Genomic DNA, 12434 nt, shown 5'->3' on the forward strand with positions numbered 1-12434 from the left:
CTGAGCGGAAGGATGGGAGTGTATTGTAAAGGACGATTAGTAACAATTACTGAAGGAGGAAGAAAGGAAAAACAGAAAGCCTCCATGATTTCGAAACTGCCTCCAATCTGGGCAAAATGCTGCAGAGCTGCTCAATGAAAGACAAAGAACAGTTGAGGACTATATTATTTACAAACCAAAACACCTTTTTCTTTCTTTTTTTTTTTTTTAAACTCTGTGCCATGAGTTTACTGGAAAGAGAATGGGTCCAGTTCTGGAGCAAAGATTAATCTTGTTTGTTATTCATTCATTATCTACCAAAACAACAAACCTAAGATTTATTATTGTGCTACTTCCAAGACAGTTTCTACCTTATAATAAGAGTCACCGGCATTAAAGTGCCTTGCAAAATCGTTTTTTCTCCCAGACCTTTCCCACATGTGGCAACAGATTTCTAAGCATCTTATTGGTATTTGTGCGCAAATCTAACACAAATCAGGATGTGAGTATGAAGTGGAAGGAAATGTTGTAAGGTTTTCAAAGTTTAAAAAGTTTTTCTTGTATTTGTATTCAGCCTCGATTACACTCAACTGCTTTCAGAAATCTCTTATTTAGGAAAAAGGATTCACCTATTTTAATTTAATCTCAGCATAAATACATCTGTTTTGCCAAGACCTCAGATTGTGTGAAAGCATGAAAATAGTTCTAAATCTACTAGTTTAGCTTGTCCAGCTAAAGTGACAAGCTGGAGGTGGGATCCCTGGCTCCCCTGTGGCTCAAACACACCACCAGCCAGTCTTGTCTGCATCGTCAGGGAGGTGGAGCATGAGTGTGTGTGATAGGACCCCATAGATGGTAAACTATGCATAATGGAGAGCATAATGCAGACGAGCAACCAAGAGGCTCATGCTAGCTCCGAAGGAGCTGCAGAAATGCACAGCTCAGGCTGGTGATTAGTTGTCACTTACAGGACAACTATTTTTAGTCAAGACAACAATGAACCTTATGCAAGAATATGGCATAAGGTTCCATTGTTGAAGGTAAGTGGTAAGAAGTCTAGTTTGTGGTTTCTGAGTCATAACGAGGAAACCGCAAAAGCATGAGAGAATTTGCTCTGGACAGACGAAACCAAAACTGAACTTTGTGGCTACTAGAAAAAGACAGACGTCACAGGAAACTAACCATGCGCACCACCATTAACATGCCCTTTCTAAAACATGGCGGTGGCAGCATCATGCTTTGAGAAAGCAATTCTGTAAAAAACAGAATGACCAGGATGTAAAAAGGAGTGAGATGTTAGAAAAGACTCAAGACTGGGGAAGAAGTTTGCTGTCCAGCAGGACAACGACCCCGAGCATTCAGCCAGAGCTGCAATAGATATACTCAAAGGATGTGCTAAAATAGCCGAGAAACATGCTAAGAAACACTCATATTCACAGGTGCTACACTTCCATTTCGACTGCATTTGAGCTATGTTGAAGAATATGCAAGACATTTTCCGTCTTAATGTGCAAAGATATTGGAATCAAAATACTTCAATGCCCTACCTGCAATGAAAGGTACTTCCACAAAGCAAAGGTCGATGAGTAACACGACACATTTTTTAGATTTTCATTTCAATAAATAGTGAAAATCCTGTAAATGTTTTTAATCTTCTGCTTCACATTCACATTCTACTGTGTGTTTGTCTATCACATCCCTGTAGAACAGGCTGAAATTGTGATTGTAACATAAAAAAATATATAGAAAAAAGTTGAATGAGCGTGAAAATGTTTGCAGGCACTGTCTATGTTACATTTACACCCCAGCAGGTTTCAAACTCATCATTCTCCCAGGATAAAGGTTGCCTTGTAACTCTAACCCTCCCGGTCATGAATATATGTGAATAATAGATGTGATACTGTAAAACATCCGATTTCTACAGCGAAGCAGCTGAATGTTATTCCAAACTGAGAGGTTGTTTTGCAAAATATTCAGCAGTGAAAATGGAACCAATTGAACTGAAAAAAAGTGATTCAGACATACAGATAGAAAAATACTACACTAAAATTATGAACGTCAAGTGATTTACACCTTAAACTCAGAATAAGATCTTTTTGAGTGGACATACATAACTTAAAAAATTTCTTAAAATAGCTACAAGTCAAATCTAGACTTTTTTTTTCTCTTCTACATGGAAATGTTGACTAAATCTGAGAAGACACAGGCATTAGATTTGCTTCTTTCCTAACCATAGCCATAAGGGAATTGAGAAACAGTGGTCTTATCACATAGCGGACGTAAAGAGAATAAAATGTACCTGCCAGGTAAAGGTGTGCTGTCAAAATGTCGACACCGCTCTCTGCCTGGACATGAACTTGAGCAGATTATGACATCACACTGAGTGATTACACTCAGGAATGCAACACAGGCTTTCCCGACTTCCCAGAGGCTACTCGCGGTAGTTTTCCAAAAGAGAAGTGGAGTGCTTTTCCAAAATAACAAACTTAATACTAATCTATTTTTACGTCTCGGTTGGTTTTGTGGTGGAACCTTGTGTTTCTTTTTCCCTTTTGGTTTTGTTGTGAGATCGTGTGGCTTCATCAATATTGCACAAACCTCACACACCTCGCAGGTTACAGCTATCAGTGCTTGCATGATTTATAGCACCTCTCTCTGTGCCACTGCATCTGTAGTCTGTGTGCTTAGCACAGAGGTCATTAAACTCAGAGTGAGGAGACTAGTGCCTACGTGATCTCAGTTTACTGCCTTGGCTATTTGTTGTCTTGGACTTGTATCCAGGAAACACAGAAAATGAGGAGTTCACCAAGGATCCTACATTGTTCTATATCTAAGTGTTCATAATCCACCAGAGCACTTAAGCTTTTTTTGATGACGTTGAAATTATAAATACAACATTTACATAAAATCTTGAAAGATTTCTACAGAAATCAGGCTTCAATACACAATTAGCTAAAAGCAACTGTAAGATGTATGATGTACGCAATTCACAAAAGGTTAGGGATGTTTGATTTCCTGTGTGATTTCCTCATCTCACCCAATGTAATGAAACAAACAGTGGTGGATATGCCACAACAAAAAAATATCAGTGTCTCAATGATGTGTCATGTTACCTCGAGTATCAATTACAGCTTGCGAACGATGCCTCATGCTGTTCACAAGTTGACTTATTGTCTGCTGTGGCATAGCGTCCCACTTTTCTTGAAGTGTGGCCCTCAGGACATTGATGTTCTGGGGTGCAAAGTCACAAGCCTCAGCAGAACTCTAGAGGTTTTCAATGGGATTGAAGTCGCCACTCCATTCGAGGTGCCAAAGTCTCCAGCAGCCATTCCCTAATGATACAACATCGACGAGGTGGAGTATTTCTGTTTGTGAAGATGAAATTAGGCCCAGAATGCAGATCATGTTGTAAATGGTTTAGAATGGTCCAACACCAGAGACCTTTGTGCAAAGAGTTGTGTGACTTTTAAAAGTTTGTGGTCAATTTTTATGCAGAAATTTTTATGTGCTCAGACAGCAATCTTTATATTTTTGTGCCTGCCTGAGACATTAATACTTTTTGAATATTAATGTCGGCAGACAAGTTTGGTGGGTTCTCTGTGGCCGCTACTTAAAAGCGAAATAGAAAATCCAGGGACGGAGTGGGTAAGATCCCACTGGGTAAGACGTGATGTATACTGCAGTCCCCCAGGTGGTCTGCAGGGTTGGATGAAAGGTCTGTGTGTGAAAACAAATGATCCGCAATCACATGATGGAGAGTAGACTGTTCAGCTTGTTACCTTTGAGCAAAAGCACAGAGTAAGAAGGCAAAGGTACGGGAATTAAAAATAGTATACATTGCAGTGAGTATGCATTGCCAGCATTCTGCCCATCCTTCCTCTCTATATAGCAGCTGACGACCCCGACACCCTCAACTCCATGACAAGGATCTTCAGATCAACATGACCTCATCATTTAAGAAGCTCTTGTATCCACATGATTGGGGTGATGGTTGGTCGCCAGGGGTGTTCATTTACAATTTTGCATGATGTCATTAAACTAGTCATAGACAGAGTCTTTTCGTGGCTCAATATTAACACCCATCTGTCTAAGAACTGTTTTTTTATTCACATTAAATGTGAAAATAAGTAAGTGAAAGTGATACTTTATGACCCCAGAGCTTGCTGGAATTCACATCTTTTTAATACATGGCGTGCTGTCAGTCCTTGTTATTTGTTGGATGTGGGAGTGTTTATGGGTTTGTGTTATTTATACCCCAATGGGAGTCAGATGGGGAGATTTGGGAGGCTTCTAGTGTTTCAGAGCACACAGGCAAATATCCCTACATGGAGAGTTTCATTGAACACTTCAAGAACTGGACCATCTTAACTAAAAATGCAACCCTGGTGCACCATGGCTCAGTGCAACCTGCAGAATCCTTAGCAAGGGCAAGTGCACGCGGACATATTTGGTGGCTGGCTCTCATTGCAGATGTTGCACAAAATCTAGGAGCTGAATATAAAGCAAACTTGTGACTGGAGTGTCAAGAGTTTGCTATGAACATGCTGTAGGTCCCCAGAGAGGCCATTAAACTCAACATGGAGTAGATGACAACAACTGTCAACCACCTCAACAATGTGATAAACAAAGTGCCTAACCTTGGACTAGTATACTAAGACGAAAGCTCAACCAGCAGCAAATTCAGCATTGTTTGGCGGTTCATTGAAATGAAGCAAAACAAAGAGCAGTTCTTTAGATTTTCTTTGACCAAGTAAATGCATTTCAACAATATTAGCTCTAAATATGCACACAGGGGACAGCTGAGTTAAATAGAGCTGTTGCAGGTAGCTAGTTCTAGAAGATATCCAATGTGCAAAAATTCTTTTTTTTTCTGCAAAATTGATTAGATGCATGCATGCTTTGGTTTGCTTAACCCAATATGCAACACTACAGTCTTGAGCAGTGATGCAGCATATCTGTTTATCTGCCACTCCCTGACCTTGTCCATCTGTCTGTCTGCATGAACTTGCTTGTCTGGTCAGCTATTTGCAGAAACAGACTGTCTATGCCACTTGTATTGACAGTTGACATGATGTCATTCAGGTGTAGGGTGCCAATACAGAAAGCCCAGGAGTCACCATCAGCTGTTTCTTCTCCCTCTTTTTCTATTCTGTTGCTGGACAAACTGGACAACTGCACGACCTGCATGACTTGTAAAACGGTTTTGAGTCTCTGCTGTTTTGAAAAAGATTGACTAGATTTTCCCAGAACTGTAATTTTGCAGAATTCACCATTAAAAGCATCAAAAGTAACCGAGAGAAAAATTCAGAAACTTGAAGAGGATTAAAAAACATAAACGACAACAAAAACTTTCTGGGAAAAAGAAAATGCAAGCTCTCCGTTTGGTATAGTCAGTGCACAAAGACACACTTTACAGTACTTTGCAAAAGCATTTATACATTTTGAACATTTTTACTGTCTTCAATGTATTTTTGGTGGGGATTCGTGTGATAAATTAACTCAAACATCTGGAAGCAATAGGCATCTGATCTGTTACCCTTAGATAAAATTCAATGCAACCAATTCCCTTATTAACTCACATCAAAACGTTATGCAGGATGTTAACCCTGCAAATCACCATGATCACAACATCCCCAGTCCCCAAAGTGAAGCATGACAGTGGCAACATTATGCAGAGGGAAGTCAGTTTTACATAAATGGTCTCTGGACAATTATTTCACAATATTTAGAAATAAACCGCTTTTTTTCTCTGCATGTGTCTTGCATCTTTTCCCTGTACATGCCCGGGTTCAGTTCAGGTCCTCCGTCTTCTTCCCACACTTGAAAAACATGCAGGTGAGGTCAGCTAGTCTCTCCTAGGTGGAAGTGAGTGTGTTCATGCACGGTTGTTTGTCCCGTGTGTCTCTGTGTTGCAAATTGTGTTGGGTTTTAAATAGGCAACCCCTGAGACCGGACTGTGGTGACGGATGAGCTACACGTTCCCTTCCTCGCGCTCTGGCTGTCTGTGTGCTTTCACACCACCGTGATGGATACCCATCCTTCTGTAAATATAGCCTTACCCCAGCTAGTTAGCATGGCTGGCATGTTCCAGGGCTGTGGTCACTAGCTAAATATACGTCCAAAAATAAATACTTCCAGATTTGATTCTCAACGGTTGTTTAGACTGGCCGTTGCATAAATCCCAAAGAAAACGAGCAAAAGAACAATTCAGAAAGAGGCAAAATCCAACAGTCCAATGCTCCAAAACCACAGAGCGATGCATTTTTAGAGACCGCTGGAGGATTCTGTAAAAGTCGACTGAAGCTTTGCCCAGTGCTGTGGTGACTGAGGTAGCGAGTCACTGCTGCGGTCACAAGTCATTACCATGGTTTCCATCCAAACTCGACGTTTGCCCTTCAAATGCACTGATACTGCGGCGTGGATGCTGTGGGCCTGCAAGTGAAGACGGCCACCATGCAGCGAACCACACGCAGTGACGCAAATCCGGAGGCCATGATGTTTGTTCGTCATTGAAGTTTTCAATCAGGTATGATGCACTGAATAGAAAGGGACAACCACTCCCCTCACAAAGTTTTCCCATGATGCTGAAGCAATTATGACAAAAAACCCAAAAAGTAACAGATGACTTTAGTAAATGTATTAAGTTTTATCATTTAACCAAGTGCTTGTCTTGGTTAAACCTGCTTGATGTGTTAATTAGTGTTCACGATGCTGTTTGTTCACCATTCTTAACCTCTAACAATCACAGGTTTTCTATATTTACAAATTAAGTGACGTTTGCTGGCAGCTGAACGATTAGAGTGATGGAAAACAGCAGAGGGAGACTTTGTTATGACTAAAAACAAAACAAGTTCACACAAGTATAGAGGGAGACTGAAGGGAAGATAAGAACCTGTAGAAATAGAAAACAAACCTAGAAACACAGAATAAACCGAACTCGAATGCCAAATTCTATTTAGTTAAATAAAAATAAAATCATAGTCTAGGATTACATGTGTTTGCATTAGAAATTTGTGATTGCAGCATGACAAAATAGGTGACTGTTCCTTAGGTGTATGAATAAATTGAAAGGCACTATGTGATTTGCACAAATGCTTAATGCTTTATTGTATTAAATTATCCTGTACATATAAAGTCAGAGAGAAAAAGTATAAGGAGAAAAACAGCCACTGGGAGATTTGGCTTTCAAAACACGGTATCATCTGAAACTTGTTTCTTGATCAAGCCATTTAATGTGTCTCACACACACGAGGGGAGCAGTAATTGTCTCTTAATGGACTGATGAAGCAGTGATGAGATGGATAAAGTTTTCTGAGCAGTGCTATAAAATCTGCCAGAACTAAAAACCGGTGTATCACATTTGCCTGCTGTCAACAGTTGATCATAATCACCTCAACAACAGCTGTTTCTGTATTGTAAAGTAATCTGATGACCTGTCGACACAGATTCCCGTCACATCAAACTACAGTTGCTGCATTGCATTCACGGGCCTTGGACTCTGTGCCTCCATCGGCTCTGTGAGTTGTTGTCTAGAAGCTCGCCATTGCAGTATTGGGGAAATAACTTCAATCTATCAGGGCAGGACAACGGATTCTTTGAGATTGGTTCGGAGGAAGCTTATCAGAGCACTGCCTGTGTGACCACAGTGGAATCTGCCACTGTGAGACTATTCTCTGCACAACAATAGAAGGCCTTCTCTCTCTGCTAACTCAGGCTGACACTCAGAGCTATAATCATCCAAGCATGCCTTCTCTGATTCACCCCTTTTGGTTTTCTACTAAGGTTACACATTAATCATTATGAATAGCTGATGTGGCCTCTTTTCCTACATCAGCTCAGAGGTTCATTTTGTTCCTGGTTTGGCCATATGTTTTCATCATTATCCTGTGGAATGACTCGTTAACAACTCAACTTTGGTTCATTGATAAAAAAAATTCGATTTTAGGAATCTTGAAGAGCTATGATGCACTCTAACAAGGTTTCCGTGGCTCTTATGATTTGTTGGACTTTAAAGTCAAAGTCGTGTTTAGCAAACGCAACACATTAATATTTGTATTGATGCAGTTGTCTAACAGTACGTGGTAACTTGATAAATTTCAATCCTCCTTCAGCTTTGCAGCAAAAGAGACTATGAACTAGGATTTTGTATTCCTTCATATTTGTACCCAAAGAAAATAGGAAATAGTATAAAAATAATGAAAGTTTCCTACACAAATAAGGCAGGAAAAAAAAAAATATAAATCAAAATTAGGAATATGCTACTACAATAAAAGTGGATTTATTTTAACAGTTTTTAAACATCCTTACTAATAATTGAGGACAACGTTGTATTTGAGAATTTGTAATTTAGGTCTACCTACATGTTAATTTGTGCTATGTAGCTTTTCTACTGCTTCAGTAGTTCAGATATCATCTCCCAATTAGCAGAATGATGTCATAAAGTGCTGTGTGTCAGACTTGAAGCATGTCTGGACTGTAGCAGGAACTCCATGTAGCTCTGACAAACGTTTTAGCTCTGCTAATAAAGAGGATAGCTTGGTCTTACAACTAACACTTAGTAACACTTGATGCAGTTACCAGTGTAGGTTGTCCAGATAAAAGCCTTTGACCTTTGGCTTTTATCTGGTTATTTCTCGCTGGAGGACAATATGTTCTGCAAGAAAGGTATTTTAAAAATATTTGGGTTGACAGGTAGCTATCAATCGTAAGTGGCTTTTTTTTGGACTTGGTGTTTGTTTTCCTTAGCTGGCAACGAACGTTCTGTGTCATTTCCCAACGATGCACGACTGCATCCACGATAAAAGTTTATCTGTTATCAAAATTCTCCCTCACCCATTAACGTCCGAACCGTTTTAGTCTCTGCGTGTTTATTGGTTCTTGGAAAAAAAAAATACTGATAAGTCAAGTGGAATGCTTTGGTTGGTGGAGAATAAAGGAATAACAAACAGGTTTTTCTTTGTTTTTGTTTTTGTTGCTATCTTTAACAGCCCCAGCATGGACGTGGATGGAAAATGACACATAGCAACTGCTTGCAATTTTCACAAGCAATTTGGGGGCAAAGACCTTCATGATAAATGATAAATGACCATTAAGTTGCACTGATTGTTTGCACCTCTTCCCACTCTTCTAGTCTCGCCTTTGTCATGGTTACCGTGATGAATGGGATCACATCTCTTTGAACTGATTCAAAGAACTCATACCTGCAATTTATTCTAAATAAGACACACCAAGTAAAGGTAATGACACATGCAGGTGGTTATTATGAAAGAATATAATTATGTATTGCACGGTGCACGTCAAAGGGTTTTCCAAATCGACAACATTTTTCAATGCTATTTCCGTCCTATATTCTGAAAGCAACGATTGTGGTTTCTTAGCGATGGGCGTATGTGTCTTATCTAAAGGACATGTGTGTGACATTAAGCTGCAAAATGTGCTTCTGACCAAACTGCCCCTTACCAACACAACACTTGAAAGCTTTCCAGACGTCTTCATCATTTTCTCTGCCATGTGGGTCTTCATCTTCTCTGTCTCACTTGTAGGAGTAGTACAATAAAACGTTTTAGCATGGGATGCATGTATGATTATGACATCTGCTGCCTTTGTACATTGAAAATCAGTCAATATCTGCTTGTTGTTTTGAAAGTAGAAACTGTACCCCACAAAACTCTCCTGGTGAGCTGTGCACATGCCGGCTTTTGGTCTGAAAATCACATTATGCTGCTGACACTTTTGCCTTAGATTCTTATTGACATAGAATGCTGTGGTTTTAAATAGAAAAGCTCATATGGGCCCACAGTCAGTGATTACAAATGCACCACTAAACTGCAACTGCGATGGCAGTGTTAGAATTAGGAGAGGAGTAAAATCATTTGCAACAATGATTTGTAAGTAATTAACTCATCTCTGTTTCTCCAAATAGCTAAGTAGCAGAGGTAAGACGCTGATGGCTGATGACTCTACAAAATCCATACTTCAAAAACTCCAACCTGTCTCTTCTTCTATTTCTTCAGTTTTTGTTCCCACCAATTAAGCAATACACAGATCTCCTTGTCAGCAAAACAAAGTTATTGTTTTTGCCTGATTAGAATAAAATTCATCTCATTTTGGAAGTCATTCACAACCCTACAGCTGACCCCATCGGTGTGGTTAACAGCCCTTCTATCAATAACCATTGAGGGGTTTTCCCTGACTGGCAAAAGTCCATGAGTTTCATAGTTTATTGCATATGCCTGATTAAGATAATTATCTGTACGCCTGTGAGGCAGGACTTGATCATGCAAACCTTTAACAGCATCACATCATGGCGGTGTAAGGTCCACACAAGCTAATGTACCAACTTTGAATTTACGCAAATTCAGAAAGACTAATTTCAAAAATCAAATGAAACTATGAGTGAGAAGCAGAAGGCATACTTTTGTATCTTAATCAAACTATTAAAAGTCCTTAAAAAAGAGGTATTAAATATACAAAGCCTTGCAAGTATTCACACACCTTGAACATTTTAGCGTGCACAAACTTTAACACACATTTAGATTTTTTTGATGCACACAACTCTCCATTCATAGCATATAGCTGTCAATAGGAAGGAAATGTACGGAAGAGGATTAGGGCCCCGAAAAAAAAAAGAATTCTGACATTAAAGTCAGAATTCTGACTTTAACCTCAGAATTCTGAGTTTAAGGTCAGAATTCTTACATTAAAGTCAGAATTCTGACTTTAACCTCAGAATTCTGACCTTAAACACAAACTCAGAATTCTGAGATTAAAGTCAGAATTCTGACTTTAACCTCAGAATTCTGAGTTTAAGGTCAGAATTCCAACCTGAGTTCTGCGTTTAAGGTCAGAATTCTGACTTTAATCTCAGAATTCTGAGATTAAAGTCAGAATTCTGACTTTAAGGTCAGAATTCTGAGTTTGTGTTTAAGGTCAGAATTCCAACCTGAGTTCTGAGTTTAAGGTCAGAATTCTGACTTTAATCTCAGAATTCTGACCTTAAAGTCAGAATTCTGACTTTAAGGTCAGAATTAAAGACTTTAGACAGAATTCTGACTTTAATGTCAGAATTCTGTCTAAAGTCTTTAATTCTGACCTTAAAGTCAGAACTCAGGTTGGAATTCTGACTTTAAACTCAGAATTCTGAGATTAAAGTAAGAATTCTGTCTAAAGTCTTTAATTCTGACTTTAATCTCAGAATTCTGACCTTAAAGTCAGAATTCTGACTTTAATGTCAGAATTCTGACTTTAATGTCAGAATTAGGGCCCCGATAAGTCAGAATTCTGAGATTAAAGTCAGAATTCTGACTTTAATCTCAGAATTCTGAGTTTAAGGTCAGAATTCTGACTTTAATCTGACAGAAAAGTCAGAATTCTGAAATTAAAGTCAGAATTTTGACTTTAACCTCAGAATTCTGACTTATCGGGGCCCTAATTCTGACTTTAAACTCAGAATTCTGAGATTAAAGTCACAATTCTGAAATTAAAGTCAGAATTCTGACTTTAACCTCAGAATTCTGAGATTAAAGTCAGAATTCTGACTTTAACCTCAGAATTCTGACTTATCGGGGCCCTAATTCTGACATTAAAGTCAGAATTCTGAGATTAAAGTCAGTTTAATTGGTTTAAATGTTTTTAAACCAGTTGTTTTGCATTTCAGTCTTATCCAAGCAGAGTATCTTCCACAAATTCCCTTGGTGCCAATTGCAGAGGGGACATCCTGCATCATTCTGTTAACAGATAACAGAATAGAATTAGCAAAACCATTACGCAAACATGCAACAGAAAGTCCATTTGCAGTAGCCTAAGTTCAAAACACATAATTTAGCCCAGATATTGGAACGGTCTCACTTTGAGTTGATTGACAGTCAGGTCAAAGCAATGTCCAGAAGTCCAAAAATTTATGAAAAAGGGAAAAAAAACTTGCTCTCTTCATGCAGAATCTGCTGGTACTGTTTATTTAAAAACCTAAATTTACCTTCTCATCGACTGATGCCGGGCCTGGCTTCAGCAGGGCTCTGGAAATAGACGTCAAAAACATTTGTTCCCTTTCCCAGGGGTACTCAGACTCTAAAAGGAAGCGTTTTTACAGATTTTAAAATATTTGTATAAATCTTGTCTGAATTTCTTAAAATGTGGCTTGTTATGGTTTTAACTAAGTCTAGTTACCTGAAATAAAGGAGTTGTGGGTGTCCTCTGATTCAGGAAAAAAAACTAAAATATTTTTTTCTATATATTAAGATCCACTGTCAGTGGAGGTTTAATTCCCCTCACTAATTTGTAGATTACTCTTAAGTTTCAGCTTCCAACAATCAGTATTGTGTTTAGTCTGATGTAATTGAGTGTAGAAATGAGACTCAATAAAATTTCTATGACAGAGAAACTTGCTCTGTTGTAGCTTTTAAATACATGAACGATCTATGGAATCAGATTCATCGGCTGCCGCCGAAGCCTATAAA

The 12434-nt window shown here is 38.9% G+C and overlaps 1 long non-coding RNA gene across 1 annotated transcript; it reads right to left on the reverse strand.

Annotated features, from left to right (window-relative positions):
- Positions 1-10181: 10181 nt before the first annotated feature.
- Positions 10182-10769, reverse strand: LOC114138812 (uncharacterized). Its single transcript, XR_003594311.1, has 2 exons — positions 10704-10769; positions 10182-10643 (listed from the first exon to the last, which is right to left on the reverse strand). It is a non-coding gene; the product is annotated as an uncharacterized LOC114138812 (long non-coding RNA).
- Positions 10770-12434: the final 1665 nt, after the last annotated feature.

This window comes from Xiphophorus couchianus, chromosome 23, assembly GCF_001444195.1.
Source record: "Xiphophorus couchianus chromosome 23, X_couchianus-1.0, whole genome shotgun sequence".
NCBI lineage: Eukaryota > Metazoa > Chordata > Actinopteri > Cyprinodontiformes > Poeciliidae > Xiphophorus > Xiphophorus couchianus.